General features: G+C 41.5%; 1 long non-coding RNA gene across 1 annotated transcript; it reads right to left on the reverse strand.

Moving 5' to 3' along the window:
* Window positions 1–10,043: 10,043 nt before the first annotated feature.
* On the reverse strand, window positions 10,044–13,511 carry LOC116411079. The gene is made up of 3 exons (XR_004222819.1): window positions 13,160–13,511; window positions 10,433–10,545; window positions 10,044–10,217 (listed from the first exon to the last, which is right to left on the reverse strand). It is a non-coding gene; the product is annotated as an uncharacterized LOC116411079 (long non-coding RNA).
* Between the last annotated feature and the right edge of the window lie 889 nt (window positions 13,512–14,400).

The following is a 14,400-nucleotide window of genomic DNA, read 5'->3' on the forward strand; positions in this document are numbered from 1 at the left end:
CAGCTTCCTGCAGCTCCCCCCCAGCATCTTCCCCAACATCCTCCAGCTCCACTCCCCAACTTCCTGCAGCTCCCCCCCCAGCATCCTCCCCAACATCCTCCAGCTTCACTCCCCAGCTTCCTGCAGCTTCCCCCCCCCCAGCATCCTCCCCAACATCCTCCAGCTTCACTCCCCAACATCCTCCAGCTCCACTCCCCAGCTTCCTGCAGCTTCCCCCCCAGCATCCTCCCCAATGTCCTCCAGCTCCATTCCACAGCTTCTTGCAGTTCCACCCGCCCCAGTATCCTCCAGCTCCATTCCCCAGCTCCCCCAGCATCCTTCCCAGCATCACCCCCTCAGGGACCTGCGGCTGTTTCTGTCCCTGCGGCATCCTCCGACTTCTGTACCCCCCAGAATCCTTTTATATGGTTGCGCCCCATGCATGCTGATGTCACGCACACGCACGGGGCGCAACCAATCAGGGCCCATATTTCTTTTAAGGGGCCGTGTCAGTGGGCCAGATTAAAAAGGCCAGCGGGCCGTAGTTTGCCCACCCCTGGTGTAGACAGATGAGAATTAACAGTTCTGAGCCTCTGCTTTTTCCCTGCTCTCATCAACTAACTGACCCCCCTGTGATACTATGGGCCCACGCCTTTTTGCATTTTTTTTTTACTATTTACACATTTTAAAACTAACTGAATTCATTTTATACTTCACTGCAATACACTTTTCCTGTGAGAAGCCTTTCCCAGTTATTATACAGCAGAGATACCCTTATACTGGGAGAGTTTGCACATGTAAAATGTAAAGTTTTAGTTACTCCCTTATAGAGTTGTCTTTGCAACCTAATCTCAAAGGAGACCATGTTGTGATCACTGTTCCCTAAATGCTCACCCACACAAATGTTAGAGATGTGTTTGCTATTATTACTTATTATCAGATACAAAGAGAATCATTCCTAGTAGGTTCTTGCCTAAAACAAAAAGTTGTAATTTGGCCTATTTAGCGTTTATTCACTTGACTGCCCCATTACTGCAGTGAATGGCTGGATAATTGTCCCCCATAATAACAATAACAACTTGACTTAGTTGTGAAACCTCCTCCAGTTGTAACAGTAGTTGGGTTCCATTCACCCCACTTATACAGGGAGGTTTGTAGCATACACCAATGATAATTTTCTTTATAACCTTTATCCCAATAAACATTTACCCAGAGGGCTTCCATATCCTTCCCAGTGCTATTCTTGGTAATTTCTTTAATGCATGGTCTTAATTCTGGCTTTAGGCAAACTCCTCCACCTGTTAATTATGTTTACTTTGATAAACCTGCACTTTGAGGAAACAGAAGGGAAGACTATTTGCAGGTGGAAATGCCTTACATGTCAAGCTAGCCACACCCAGGCAGGTTATAGGAATATCTGACTAATAGGCCTGCAGCCTGATTGGCTCTGTTGCCCAATTTGGTAACATATGAGGATCGACAAAGTTCAACAATCTATTTGTTCAGCTGGAAGGCCAGATATCTCGCTGCAAGAGCAGCCATGTTGCCTTATGTAGATCACATCCCACTGTCCATTTCTTCTTCCTGATGGATTGTCCCATTAATTACCGTCTCCATTACCGTCACCAATTTAGTGGAATTAAAAAATATAACAGATCATTTTGCTTGTGTATAAATGCAATAATGTTACCGTCTGGCTTTCTTGCTTGGAGGGGAGACAGTTACCACAGAGGGCTCTCAGAGCTTTTCTTACCTAAAAAAATGTCCAAAGTCACAAAATACATCCCTGACTTGCTTAAACCCAATTCCCATGTCCCTAATGCAACCCCGACCCATGTTCCAGGAAATCCACATTGGTGGAAACAGCCACAGCTTTGTTTGTTACCAAATATATTATAACAGTAACAACATGTAACACTTGTTTGGCTAGGAAATGGTTAAACCAGGCTAGTAGTGATGTAGAGCATGTGTTACATGCAACCCTCTTTCTTAGGATGGGTCTTTGCTTAGATGGAAGAAACCTAGACAGGAGCTGAGGGTGTAGTTGAACTACAACTCACTGTAGCTGTGTAGTGCAGGTGTAGAAAATATGGACGTCAGAGAGGTTCTTGCTGTTTAACTATAACAGTTTATTGTCCAAGACACAGTGCTAAGCAGGGATATCAAATACTCACAATACAAGCAGATATAGATATCTGACTAGATACCTCAGTCCTCAGGTTGATAAGCCCTAGCGTGAGAGTCCTCCGTGTGAATAGGGATCAGGGGTTACCCTGCCTGTCTCCTGTCTCTACCCCGTGGCCCTACGCTGAGGCTATTATCCTGGTGGAGCTGAGCTGCTCTAGCTAAATAAGTCTGACTACCTCACTCTCCTAGAGAGTGCTATGACAAATCTGCTGTGCTGACTAAAACCTCATTCACAGGGCCCTGTCCCCGACTTCTCCAGAGTGGATAGAGTCACTCTGGGGTAAAATGGCTTCTGGGGCCTATGGTCTGCTCCCAGGCTCAGTGGTGCTGTTACCTGAGGAGCAGAGACAGCCAAAGAGAAGGTCACGCCCTCCTTGCCAGACACTATGTCAGTCTGCAGGGGGCGTGAACAACCTGGCTAAACCAATAGGGAATAGTTTCATAACTGTAACCTGAGTACAGAGGGCTCTGCCCAAAACATTTGAGGTGTGAAAGAGGTAGGGGTTAAAGCTATAGGGAGCTTAACCCTATGGGTCCCTACAAACATAATATCTATATTCATAACTATGGTAAGATGGCTATTCAACTTCCTCACCACTCCCATGTAAATCTTTCTCAGACCCTTCCCCTCCCAAACTCCTTCCCAAACTACAATTCCCAAAATGCTTCCCTAATAAACAAACCAAACAACTTCCTGTGGGCCCTATCTGTTCCCAAGCCACGCCCCCTCCATCCCTACATATTCAGGCTCACTTTCATTCAGTCTGTTCCCTTTAGACACAATTATATTGACTAGATTATCCCATTCCCACTGAGCTCAAAAGCTGAAAAGAAATATGTATTCCCCTTAATGTTTGCTAAACCAAAGGGCACTGGCACTGTCATCATTTGGAATCCACATTAATAAGGGTCAAATGTAACTTTATGCCAAAGGTTACAAATTCTGCTATAGATATTATTATGGTTACTTACCCTTTGGTTTGGTAGAACATTAAACAGCATTATGAATACTCCCTAGAGTAAAAGAAGAATGGAAAATTATAATGACAGGCTTCTAATACTGTAGTAGGAATATATCATATGCTAAAGTTATGGTTTTGCTTAATTTATAAAGTATAACTTAATTACTCTTGAAGTATAACTAGGAATGTAACACTTTATACTTTTATCACTGCCCTCTAAAAATCATTAGTGAAACCACTTCTTACTGTGTGTACTGATTATGTCTTGTCTATATTTATCCATTTGCCATATTTTTGTCGTGGCTAAGGCTTTCTCCATAGGAAGAACAAGAAACATGTGTATCACTCATGCACTGTAAGGAGTAATGTACCCCCTACTGTAAATGATAAGGATATTAGTCACTGAGGGGTTCTGTGCCCATATAAAGACACAAGGCTGCAGGCTGAGTTATACAGGGAACTCTGAGTATCACTCATGTATTATAAGGGATAATGTACCCCCTACTGTAAATGATAAGGATATTAGCAGTCACTGAGGGGTTCTGTGCCCATATAAAGGCACAAGGCTGCAGGCTGAGTTATACAGGGAACTCTGAGTATCACTCATGTATTATAAGGCATAATGTACCCCCTACTGTAAATGATAAGGATATTAGCAGTCACTGAGGGGTTCTGTGCCCATATAAAGGCACAAGGCTGCAGGCTGAGTTATACAGGGAACTCTGAGTATCACTCATGTATTATAAGGGATAATGTACCCCCTACTGTAAATGATAAGGATATTAGCAGTCACTGAGGGGTTCTGTGCCCATATAAAGGCACAGGGCTGCAGGCTGAGTTATACAGGGAAATCTGAGTATCACTCATGTATTATAAGGGATAATGTACCCCCTACTGTAAATGATAAGGATATTAGCAGTCACTGAGGGGTTCTGTGCCCATATAAAGGCACAAGGCTGCAGGCTGAGTTATACAGGGAACTCTGAGTATCACTCATGTATTATAAGGGATAATGTACCCCCTACTGTAAATGATAAGGATATTAGCAGTCACTGAGGGGTTCTGTGCCCATATAAAGGCACAAGGCTGCAGGCTGAGTTATACAGGGAACTCTGAGTATCACTCGTGTATTATAAGGGATAATGTACCCCCTACTGTAAATGATAAGGATATTAGTCACTGAGGGGTTCTGTGCCCATATAAAGGCACAAGGCTGCAGGCTGAGTTATACAGGGAACTTTGAGTATCACTCATGTATTATAAGGGATAATGTACCCCCTACTGTAAATGATAAGGATATTAGTCACTGAGGGGTTCTGTGACCATATAAAGGCACAAGGCTGCAGGCTGAGTTATACAGGGAACTCTGAGTATCACTCATGTATTATAAGGGATAATGTACCCCCTACTGTAAATGATAAGGATATTAGCAGTCACTGAGGGGTTCTGTGCCCATATAAAGGCACAAGGCTGCAGGCTGAGTTATACAGGGAACTCTGAGTATCACTCATGTATTATAAGGGATAATGTACCCCCTACTGTAAATGATAAGGATATTAGCAGTCACTGAGGGGTTCTGTGCCCATATAAAGGCACAAGGCTGCAGGCTGAGTTATACAGGGAACTCTGAGTATCACTCATGTATTATAAGGGATAATGTACCCCCTACTGTAAATGATAAGGATATTAGCAGTCACTGAGGGGTTCTGTGCCCATATAAAGGCACAAGGCTGCAGGCTGAGTTATACAGGGAACTCTGAGTATCACTCATGTATTATAAGGGATAATGTACCCCCTACTGTGAATGATAAGGATATTAGAAGTCACTGAGGGGTTCTGTGACCATATAAAGGTACATGGTGGCCTGTCATCTCTGCAGACCTGAATGCCAAAGCATTTTATGGACCCACTTATCTAGAAAAATACATTTTTTGAGAGTAATACTGGAGAATTACTAATCCCATGTCGCTTAAATGCTGTGTAGGTTTCTAGTTCTAGTTTGTACCAAAAATATATCTGTGAAGACCACAGTTGCATCTATAATTCTATAATTACAATAAATTCCACTAATGTATCTCTGACAAGTGTTTATTCTTGACACTTACCTGAAGTGCATGGAAGACAAAATATAAGTTCTGTAGGGATAAATTGTTCTTGTCAAGTAGCATTCCCAGGCTGATTCCCCAGGTGACGGAGGAAACCGGAGTCAGAACAGCAATGATACCAATGATCTGAATGAGGATTCTCCTGCTGCTAACTCTTCTCTTCACTCTTTTAGGAGACCTTATTATTTTATATATAACCACCAGCAAAATGATGAGATTTAGGAATGAAATGGTCATCACTGGGGTCAAAAAACTAACTACTGCTTTGGTTCTGTCGGTCTCAAACCAAGTATAATTTCCACTTGCAAACGCCTCTCTCGGCACCACCGCTGTAACCAGAATAGTAGTAATGAGAATAGGGCACCCGTATCCCACAGAGAAGGCATTAGTCAGCATTGCCCTCCTACTCATGTTATGAAAAATGAAAATCACCCGATAGAACAGGAAGAGTCCAATCACCAGAATCCAAAAGGAAAAGCACAAATAGAAAAGAAAGATCAGTATATTTGCAGCTAAATCTAATAAATACAATTTAGGATTAGGGAAATAAAGTAATACAGTGTAGATAAGAAACCAAATTTCAGCCAACAGAAGGGACACCGTTATATTTACCAGGCACACGTGGCGCATGTATGTGGTGTCAGTCCCAGCGATTGACTTCCAGATCACGGCTTCAGCAATCAGAGTGATAAGCAGGCATGGAAGGGAAATCCCCACCCCTATGTAGGTTATAAGCCCTATACTGGTACTTTCAGAAGATCCATATAATTTTGCCGGCCCTCCTACAAATATTGCACCTGCACGCCTGCACAAATTAGGTATGTTAGAAGAAATATTTGCAATTTCTGCCCCACCACCATAAGAATCATTGAGCAAGTAGCAATTCTGTTGGTCGCTGGGTATATCTACTGCCCCACATTTGAGGTATTCTGCAGGCTTGGACTGTCTGGCCTCAAATGTACCAAGCGCTTGCTGTCCTTGAGCAACAGGCCATGTGACATTCCCATCATTATTAACCACGTTGATATTTAAGGTGCTCAAACAATCCTGTAAAAACAAAACAGTACATTAATAAATTACTAAAAAAGAAATTGAGAGATTGCAGACACGTGTTTAGTATAAAACTGTCAGAACCCTTAGACCCTCAGATGTGTTGCCTTGGAGAATAAACACCAAACACGGGTGATTTCACATTATTCTCAGTTGGAGCAAAGCAGTGGGTTACCGTGTAGGCACTAGTATGGTTTCACACATTTTAAAGGGGAAGTTAATCCCCTCATTTGGGCTGATTTACTAAAATTCATTTTTTTATAACCTTGAAGGTCATATAAACTCGACATGGTATAATGTCATATTGAACTCGATCATTGTTGTATTTATAAAATATCAGGATAATGCTTGAATTGTTTGTGCGAAAGTTTCATTAAAACTTTAAATTAGAAAAATTCAAGTTTAAACAGCGTCCGTTTCCATGAATCTTCTTTATTTTTCCTAAACAGAATTTACTCCAGCAGCCATTTTAGGAGCATTGGCACTCATACTTGGAAAACAGTAACGTGTGAAACTGGGTGAAATAGAATACAATGAGGGGATTAACTTCCCCTTGAAAATGTGTCAAGGACAGGCTGTCACTGACTATTCTATTCCTCTACTATTCTAAGCCTCCACAGGACTCAACAGATCAAAGGCACTTGACAGATCAAACCTTCCAAATATTTTTTTTGACAAAAAAACATTAACTTAACATTAATAAATCACAAATTATGGGTAAAAGTCAGAAAAACTCGAATTTTCCAACTAGGCCATATATGGGCAGATCTGCTTATTTGACAAGGTCACCAAACAAGAGGGTCTGCTCCCTATTTGGCCACCCTCATACTGGGCCAGATCAGACTGATCCGGATCATGCATTGGGGCCTACAGAGACCTGTAGGTAGAGGACCCCATCAACATGCCGATGCATGCCATCAAACGTTGGCCATAAGTAGATCCAACCAAATCATTATCTTAGATCTGCCATGTATGGTTTTATAACTCCAATAATCACTTAACAACCTCCATCAAGGGCTTCTCTCAATAAACCACACAATACACTGGCTTGATGAAACTTTGACTTGGTAACGAATGGGAAAATGAGATGAGTAAATGGGTTACACTCCCCCATCAGTAGTGTGTGCAGCAACTATTCCTATCATTTACTGTAACTGAGATGTTGCCAGATGTCCAGGGAGTAGCGCCATCTAATCTAATCACCAAGCCAATGTGAAGAGTGCGGCTGCCATTTGTTTAAATGTTCTACTGGTAAGAATGCTGCATTCTACAGGGCTTTTCATTGGAGTAATTTGACCTGCTATCTTTCCCTAATTTGGTTCTCCATACTTTGTCTAAAAAAAACCATTTGAACACTAAATAAACCCAATAGTATTGTTTTGCCTCCATTAAGGATTAATTACTGTATATCTTAGTTAGGATCAAGTACAGGTACTGTTTTATTATTACAGAGAAAAGGGAATCGTTTAACCATTAAATAAACCCAATAGTGCTGTTCTGCCCCAATAAGGGGTAATTATATCTTAGTTGGGATCAAGTACAGGTACTGTTTTATTATTACAGAGAAAAGGGAATCATTTAACCATTAAATAAACCCAATAGGGCTGTTCTGCCCCCAATAAGGGGTAATTATATCTTAGTTGGGATCAAGTACAGGTACTGTTTTATTATTACAGAGAAAAGGGAATCATTTAACCATTAAATAAACCCAATAGGGCTGTTCTGCCCAATAAGGGGTAATTATATCTTAGTTGGGATCAAGTACAGGTACTGTTTTATTATTACAGAGAAAAGGGAATCATTTAACCATGAAATAAACCCAATAGGGCTGTTCTGCCCCAATAAGGGGTAATTATATCTTAGTTGGGATCAAGTACAGGTACTGTTTTATTATTACAGAGAAAAGGGAATCATTTAACCATTAAATAAACCCAATAGGGCTGTTCTGCCCCCAATAAGGGGTAATTATATCTTAGTTGGGATCAAGTACAGGTACTGTTTTATTATTACAGAGAAAAGGGAATCATTTAACCATTAAATAAACCCAATAGGGCTGTTCTGCCCCCAATAAGGGGTAATTATATCTTAGTTGGGATCAAGTACAGGTACTGTTTTATTATTACAGAGAAAAGGGAATCATTTAACCATTAAATAAACCCAATAGGGCTGTTCTGCCCCCAATAAGGGGTAATTATATCTTAGTTGGGATCAAGTACAGGTACTGTTTTAGTATTACAGAGAAAAGGGAATCATTTAACCATGAAATAAACCCAATAGTGCTGTTCTGCCCCAATAAGGGGTAATTATATCTTAGTTGGGATCAAGTACAGGTACTGTTTTATTATTACAGAGAAAAGGGAATCATTTTTATAAAATAGAATTATTTGAGTCTATGGGAGATGGCCTTCCTGTAATTTGGAGCTTTTGTATAACAGGTTTCTGGATAATGGATCCTATACCTGTATATAAATATATAGCAGTTGGTTCCTTTTTGGGGAGGGTAAGCCTTTCTAAATCTTTATTTATTATTCTTATCCTTGGCCTGTGCATGTTGATTTGAATTTATGTAGCTAAATCTTCCTGCTCACATCAAGCCGGTGGGTATTGAGGGAAAAGAATATCAGTTTCCCATAGGCACCATTAGTCTGTACTTTGTATTATTACTTCATTAAAGGTTTTACCAATATAATGAAAGAAATTGTTACCTCTGTGTTCAATGTCTGATTACAAGTTTCAGCTGTATAACAATCTGTTGTGTTTTCCCATATTCCATTCATACAAACATAGCGTATTATTCCAAATATCTGTGAGTTGGATCCCATGCACAATTTTATAACATACGACCCACTGAGGGATTCAGGAAGATCTTCCTCTTCGACTTCGCCACACATTTGTACAGAATCATATTCTGTTATATAAAATTAAATTAAAAAAGATTTGCAGGTCAGTCTAATAGAACCATGTTCTGTATTGGGCAAAATGCAGACAAGTGACTCCTTCTCATGTTCTGGTTTTAGGCTACGGCCACACAGGGCTGAATCTTGGTCTAAGAGTTTATTAGCCCCTATGATTGGATCAGCCTTCTAATGTGCTAAAGGGGCTAAATATTGGCCTATGTTCATCCTTAGCTGTAACTATAGCCAAAGCTACAATCCATAAAGACACTTCCTTCATACAGTATCTGCCATTATTACATGATGTTTAATCAGCCAATCGCATCCAGCATCGCCATAAGTTCTTATCCAGGAACCCCAGTGCTTATAAGGGGGTCCCATTCATTAAACAGTATCCACTAGTGGAGGGACAACCACAATGCCATGCTGAGGTTAATACTACAACACAACATTCAGGCCCCATACCCAATTCAGGACTTTTAGCCCCAACTTTGCAAGATTCATCCAAAGAAAAAAATCACATAATAATCAAAAATTAAAATACATCACCTAAAACATGTCAAGATGCCACAGACGTTACCAGGATGTCTCCAAAATGGAAAACTGCATATTTATTTACTTACTGCATATATTTATTTTATGTGATTTGGGGGCAGTCATAATTTATCAAATGTCTTGGAAAAAAACAGGGAAAATGAATGATTCATGAATCATGATGAATTGAAGATTAATGATTAACCCATCAGAGATTTCGCAATAAATATGCATAGAGAAAAATTGCTAATCAGTGGAAAAGTGGCAGCTGAGATTAGTTGGGATTGTGTGGGTTTGGGCTACACGTTGTATTGAAGAGTCAGCCCGGTTCTTGTACAGAGAAATACAGAGGGGCCTAGATACAATGCATTTACATGAGTCTGAACAGAAGAATGATAGGAGTCACTTAATCCATTTCTAAATGATACAGTATAGACTCACTTACCTGCAAAACTTTGGTCTCTCGAATATCTGCCATCGGATTCGGCTCTGCCCGTTGTGGGAACCTACAGGAATAGACATTGGCAGAAGTTTCAGACCTTTCTCAAGACCCCAATGTTCCAATCACCATTTCTCTACAAACCCGCCCCTCCCCCCTGCACTCAGCAACATTAACTGCTTCCCAGTAAAGTGTATGATTAAAAGTATACATAATAAAAAAAGCTGTGGATTGTACAATAGTAGCAAATTAGTGATAAAAGTCATTCAATGAGCAACTCACCCATTCACCCAAGTCACTGACAGTTACATAACTGGGCGTTTCAGAGAAAAAATATAACAGCAAGAAATACACCATCCAAGTTTGTTTGCCCATCATTGGGAAGATCCCTGCAACTGAACCAAACAAGATTTTAATTGCATTTCACTGATACAATTCTCTTTCACTACTGCCCCATGAATGGTGCACCAAGAGCTGACGGAGTGTGCAACAATATCCAATACAGTCTAAAAATTGCAGATTTGTTGTTTAAGAGGTATGAAGTGTAAAATGATGCAACAGATGCAGCCTTACTGGGGGTCAGTGGCGATTCTGGAGCTGCTGCTGCCCGAGGCCGATGCGAGCCCCTCTCTCCCGCTCTAGAACTTAATATGGGTGACCTATTGATTGGATGGTATTGGTAACCAAATTTGCAGCAAATTATTTCATTTGTTGCAAATTTTAATAAACATTGTTTGTGAATTTCAGAGTTGTGGGAATAGGTTCCAAGACAGGGAAACTTCAGGAGCAGAAGAGGAGTGTACTTACCCTGTCTCCCTTGCACTCAACCAGCACCCCCCAATGGTTGCCCAAATTTCAACCCTAACCCACCTGACCTGAGGGAAAACCCCTGGGATGTGGGCAGGGCCACATTTCTCTATAGGGTGTCCCGAGGCTGCGGGCGTGCATGTGCGCCACTTCATTCATTCGGAGCCGTGGGGGGAGGATGCGCTAAAGTTTTGGCGCTTCCTCTCCCCATTACTCCGCATGGGGGCAAATTATTCTGGTGCCCTAAATTCCTGCCGCCCTAAGCCCGGGCCTTTGTGGCTTCGCCACAAATCTGGGCCTGGTTGTGGGTCGACCCACACATCACTTCCTGAGACCCACCAGAAAACCTTTTCACCATAGGCCCAGTCTCAAATAGTTTTTCCTCTTTTTCTCACTTATCCTGTTTATACAATCTATCTATTTGGGTTGGATGGTGAAGGGAAAGGGTGAGGGGTTTTGTTTCACAAGCAAGTAGGGGGTGCTTGCTTGGTGCATTGGGTTTTTGGAGCAGGTTGCCAAGCAAAAAGTATTGCCTTGGGTGCCAATACTACTTATCCTGGCTCTAGAACCAAGCCCTGTGAGTCTGCTGCTTGAGTCAAAGGTAAGAGAAAGTTCCCTCTAAGTTGTGCACTCGTGTATGCACACACAAACTTTGCGACCAGTGCACATAAAGGGGCTGATTCACTAAAGGTCGATAAGCGTTATCGCATGCTTTTTTGCGTTCAAATTGACGCGCTAAATAACGACCAATTCATCAGTCTTTTTGCATGCGTTAAGTCGCATATCGCATGCGCTAAATAACGCATGATCACAAACACATAAGAAGTGTTAGATGTGCTAAATATCGCATTAGTCTGTGTGAAAATTAACCCCTACTTGGGGCAGGCGGTAATTATAGAAAAGTACAGTTAATGAGCTTTTGGCAACACAATATGGACTTTGCAGTGGGATTTATTCAAGTCTGTGTTGGCCCCAGAGTGATGCAGCCGCCAGTTTGCAGGGAAATTGGCATTTTCAGAAAAGTAGTTTTACGAACGGAATGGTTACGTGCGTTAAATTGTGCGCTAATATAGCACGCGGGAAAATATATCGCGCGCAGCGGGAATTAACGCACACACGGAAAATAACAAAAGAAAAACGCTCATCACGAGTTAAATAACGCAAACAACATTGCGTCTAAATTAACACAAGTATACTATAGTGAATCGTGCGTTAAGTCGCAAAAAATAAGCGATAACATTTTTAACGCATCCTATAAATAGCACTCATTTTATCAACCTTTAATGAATCGGCCCCAAAGAATTTTGTGTGAATACACTTAAATTTGTACAGCGCACACCAGTTTTTTTATAGAGTGCACACAGTTCTAAAAAGTTAGCACAAAATAACATTTATTGCACACACAGCTAAGAAGAAATTAGAGGGAACGTTGATTGACAGAGGGAAATAACTTTCATTTCTTTATCTTGGTATATTACAAACATTGTCAAAATATGGGTGCTGTCCTCAGAAGGAAAGAGTAAGAAAATTATAACAGAAAAGCATGAGAAATGTGTTAGGGAAGGAGATTATTTGAGGAGATTAAAAGTCCATCAAGACTAGAAAAATAAATAGAAGAAGATTTTGGATCAATATTCTGGGGAACTCACTAGAATTTAACATCAGCAACAGGATAATCGGATGCAGTAACTCCATTGTTGGGTCTATACTAGGAAGGACACAATACCTGTTATTAGATGAACTAACACATTAGATAAATGCACATCTGTTGTGTATAAAAAATATAACAAGGTCCCATTATGGAACACTGGGCAGTTTGGCAGCATCTGGGCATTCTCTGGAATTCCTATTCATACGCACGAGGGGGTCACAATGCACCGGGGAGTTCTGTACTCACCCACTGACAGTCCAGCAGTCTGTACCGCCAATAAATCACCCAGCTCATACAAGTACTGCGTGTTGCCCTTACAGGTAGGAGGAAACTACACGGACAGAGCTGTCCCACATTAGCACTGAGCTTCTGTTTTAAATTGTTTGGTTCTGAGTGTCCCTCAGTATTCCAGCACTTGTGTCCCAGGCATTGGTAACTGGGTCCTTATTCCTCTGTTATCTCTGGTCCCTGAATTATTTGCCTTTCTACCCTACCAAGCACCGGCCTGAAGTATGAGAGAAGGAGCACTCATTTCCAGCCTGACAACTGACCTTTATGTTGTCGTTGTTCTTTGAGTTGTAGAAAAGTAGAGTGCCCTGCTGTCCTGGTCCGGGTTTGGGCACAATATATGGATTAAATAGATTTAAAAATGTACTTCAATTTGAACCAAAATCCAGAAGAGAAGCACACACTGTGTGTGTCAGGCATACAAGCCTCTGCAGAGAGTATCTGTATTGCAGGCTGAGAAATCCCTGTGGATTGTGGGTTCAAGCTAAGACCTGCTCTGGGCCAATCAGTATTTTTTAAGGTTATTTCCTAATTCCGCACATTCTGTGTACAGGGTAAGAGAGGTACATGCCTGGTCCAACTGCTTCTAAATAACTTTTTTTGCCCTGAAGTTGATTCCTGAAAGATTGGAACGCAAGGCCGGGTAGCAACAGTTTACACTCAAAAAAAGATAAAATTAGCTTTAGAAACAGTAGATCTATATCAGTGTAACCCCTTTTTGCCTATATAAGTCAAACTGTCCAGCTAGTGATAGAGCATGGGGTACATTGGACTCCTCTTTCACAGGATGGGCCTTCGACCAAGGGGAAGTTACTATAGGGAGGGTGTTGTACTGTATACTGTAACTACACCTCCCACTGCCAAGTATAAGTGCAAAGTCAAGTAAATAAGTAGAAGGACCCCAGAACTAATTACAACTGGTTTATTTATGCAAACAAAAGATGATACTGGGTACAGCAAATATATTCCCAGCACACAAGGTGTTAGAGCAAAGCAGACTTAATAGATGGTACAGGAGATACAGAACAGTTCTGCACCACTGTGGATAGTATTGGGAAATAGCCTTTTTTCGTTAGAATTTCCACCTTATTGGACCGGATCCCAACCAGCCGACGGTGGTTCACAGATAAGCAAGAGCCTGATACCTGTGTCTTAACCGTGGTCCCTACAATAAGGCTGCAGAGGCTGTAACGGAGACCCCTCTAACTTCCTAGTTGGAGGCAGAAACTGCCCTTACTAAATATGTCTGACTGTCTCATGTTGCTAAACGTGCTATAACAGGAGATATTCTACGCTTGCTATTCCCTCGTTCACGGGGTCCCTGCTCCCCGACTTCTCTAAGGGTATTTGTCCCCACCTGGGCTTTAAATTAGTAGCCCAGTTTGGCGGAAAACCCGCCAACCCTGGATGCTGCAGGCCATGAAAGAAGAACCACCCCTTTCCTAACACTATATTAAAGTGTGATAGGGTGTGGTCTAGCCTTGAGCCAATAATACGGTATATG

Source organism: Xenopus tropicalis, chromosome 5, assembly GCF_000004195.4.
Source record: "Xenopus tropicalis strain Nigerian chromosome 5, UCB_Xtro_10.0, whole genome shotgun sequence".
NCBI lineage: Eukaryota > Metazoa > Chordata > Amphibia > Anura > Pipidae > Xenopus > Xenopus tropicalis.